Source organism: Gossypium hirsutum, chromosome A09, assembly GCF_007990345.1.
Source record: "Gossypium hirsutum isolate 1008001.06 chromosome A09, Gossypium_hirsutum_v2.1, whole genome shotgun sequence".
In the NCBI taxonomy this organism is placed as follows: Eukaryota; Viridiplantae; Streptophyta; class Magnoliopsida; order Malvales; family Malvaceae; genus Gossypium; species Gossypium hirsutum.
The window spans coordinates 28175700-28179094 of NC_053432.1; the positions used below are offsets into that span (position 1 = coordinate 28175700).

Below are 3395 nucleotides of genomic sequence, written 5' to 3' on the forward strand. Positions count from 1 at the left end.
ACCTACTTTAAGAGGAGCTGAATCGAGTATAGTTAGACCTTCTATTGCTGCAAATAATTTTGAATTGAAACCTAACATGATTCAAATGATACAACAGTTTGTTCAGTTTGATGGTTTGGAGGACGAGGATCCAAACACTCATTTAGCAAATTTTCTAGAATTATGCGACACTTTTAAGATCAATGGCGTTTCTAACGATGCCATAAACATTCGGTTGTTTCCATTCTCATAGAGGAACAAAGCTAAACAATGGTTGAATTCGTTACCACGAGGGTCAATCACAACTTGGGAACAAATGATCGAAAAATTTTTACTAAAATATTTTTTGCTGGCTAAAACGGCTAAACTAAGGAATGATATCTCTTCTTTTGTGCAAATGGATCTAGAAACCCTATATGATGCATGAGAGAGATACAAGGACCTATTAAGAAGGTGCCCTCACCATGGGTTACCTCTATGGCTGTAGGTTCGGACTTTTTACAATAGTTTGAACCCCTCAACAAGACAACTCATCGATGCAACCACCGATGGAACTTTAAACAACAAAGCACCTGAAGAGGCTTATGAATTTATTGAAGAGATGTCACTGAATAATTATCAGAGGAAAGTCATGAGAACAAAGCCAACAAAAGCAGCCGGTGTTTTCAACCTCGACGCGGTTACTATGCTATCTAACCAGGTAGAACTATTAAATAAAAAGATTGACGGTTTGTATGGTACTACTCAGGTACATCTAGTGATGAGGTGCGATTCAAATGGAGGAGGAGTACACACAGAATATCAATCCTTCAACCCTAGCACCGAGGAGGAACAAGTTCAATAAATGGGTAACAATAATTCTAGACATCAAAATAACCTATACAGTAACACTTATAATGCAGGTTGGAGGAACCATCCCAACTTCTCGTGGGGTGGCCAAGGAAATCAAAGGCCACAACATCCCCCAGGTTTTCAACAACCACCTTACCAGTAGGAAAAGAAGCCAAAACTGAGGAGATGTTAATGAAATTCATCTCGGTGTTAGAAACTCATTTTTAGAATACCAAAATAGCAATTAAGAATCAACAAGCATCGAGCCAAGCTCTCGAAACTCAAATAGGCTAGCTTGCTAAATTGATTTCTGACCGACCACAAGGTAGTTTGCCGAGTAATAGAGAAACTAACCCAAGGGAGCTGCTTAATGCGATTACCGTTCGAGATAAGGAAGGGTTAGTTGAACTTAAACCAGACTCGAGGCAAGGATTTGTGGTAAGTAAAGGTAAGGATGAGGTGGACCACAGTGAATAAAAACTGGTAAGTAGAGAATATAAACCTCGTGTGCCGTATCCATGTGTGACAAAGAAAGACCACACGGACGAACAATTTGGTAAATTCCTTAAATTATTAACGAAATTACATATTAAATTACAGTTTATTGAAGCTCTTTCACAGATGCCGAATGCAGTTAAATTTTTAAGGGAGCTTTTAGCAAATAAACGAAAGTTGCATAAGGCGTCGCATGTGGAGTTAAGCACAGTTTGCTCAGCCATTCTACAGAATAAGCTACCCAACAAATTGAAAGATCCAGGGAGTTTTACGATTCCTTGTTTAATTGGTAGCTTAGATGTTAGTAATGCGTTGGCTGATTTAGGGGCAAACATTAACATCATGCCCTATAAAATGTTTAAACAACTAGGTCTTGGGAAACCCAAATAAACTAGGATAAGCTTTCAATTAGAAGATAAAACCATTAGATTTCCTAGGGGTATCATTGAAGACGTACTTATTAAAATTGACAAATTTATATTCCCAATTGATTTTGTTGTTCTAGACATAGAAAAGGATAGTGACGTACCTTTGATTTTAGGACGACCCTTTTTAGCAACTGCTAGAACTATTATTGATGTTCATACAGGTGAACTCACACTTCGTGTGGGTGATGAAACAATCACTCTTCAAGCTCGTAATTCGAGTAACACATCGAATATTGAAGGTGGTTGTATAAATCATGCTTCTAATACTGATCATGTGGTGCAACCTTCTTTGTAAGAAACACGTTCGAAGAGCATACATGAGCCATGTTCAAGTAACAACAAAGCACCCACCTATGAAGAGCAAAGGCTACAGATCGAAGAACTAGATGAATGACGTACACATAAACTGAGAACACACGATAAACCAAAACCATGCCATGACGGATTCAATGTTTTATCAAATCAACTTAAGGTTGGAGACAAAGTACTATTAGATGCAGCAGACGCTCATATTACCATTTCTGAACCCAATAGAGCAATCCTTTTTACGGTACTTAACATTTTCCCACACGGTACAGTAAAGGTAACTCATTCCAAATTTGACACTTTTAAGGTAAGTAATACTCATCTAAAATATTATTTTGATAAAATTGAGAGCAGGAATGAGGAGTGTAAACTCCTCACACCACCATGACCATGCAACAGAGAGGTAAGTCGAGCTTAGACTCTAAATAAGCGCTTCTCGGGAGGCAACCCGAGCACTAACGGTGTTGATTTCTTTAAATTTTAGTTTTTAACATCTAAATCATTAACTGAGTCCTTGAACACAGGTTTTCCAAATCTACACGGCCAAGCACACGGGCGTGCCTTAGGCCATGCTCATACCATGGGTGGCGATACGGCCGTGTGAAAACAAAGAAAATTTTTTCCCAAAACACGAGATTCGATACGTTGCCACGGCCGTACAACATGGCCGTGGGCAATCCTGCCAAATCAACACGGGCGTGCAACATGCCCGTGTCTATAAGCTGTATTAGAAACTGAAAATTAACACGAGTGTGCGACACGCCAATGCCCACCACCCATGGTCGAAACTGTCAAAATAACACGGGTGTGTACATATATACACGGGCGTGGGAGACGCAAATGAAGCAGGACACTACTGTCCGACACGACCGTCTGCACCGACACTCCCAAAGAACACAGGCATGGGCTGAATTTCAGATGCGCCCAAATTTGAAAACCACGAAACACACGGTCTGAAATAAGGGCACACGGGCGTGCCCCACGGCCGTGTGCCCCAATATCTATATAAACCTATACTATTCATCATCCTCTTCCCCAATACCCTAACCCTAGCCGCCGCTCCCACCGCCGCCGTCTCCACCTAAGCCCCGACTAGTACCCAAAATCTACCTTTTCTCCTCTATTTCCTTCCATAATGCATCAAAATCTTCTCTCTTTTCCTCTCTTCCCTACACATTCCTTCTTTTTTCTCTCTTTCTTCACACTACAAACCCCAACCATCGCGCCGTCGCTCCTCTGGCCACCGGTCCTTTAGTATCGGTTTTCTCTTCTCTTTTATCTTTTTTTTATGCTTACTATCATGATGATATTAATTTTCCCCTATTATTTAGATTTTGTTTATTAATTGTTTATCAT

The 3395-nt window shown here is 40.2% G+C and overlaps 1 non-coding gene across 1 annotated transcript; it reads right to left on the reverse strand.

The window, feature by feature from the left end:
• Positions 1 to 343: 343 nt before the first annotated feature.
• On the reverse strand, positions 344 to 450 carry LOC121207258 (small nucleolar RNA R71). The gene has a single exon (XR_005902350.1). It is a non-coding gene; the product is annotated as a small nucleolar RNA R71 (small nucleolar RNA).
• Between the last annotated feature and the right edge of the window lie 2945 nt (positions 451 to 3395).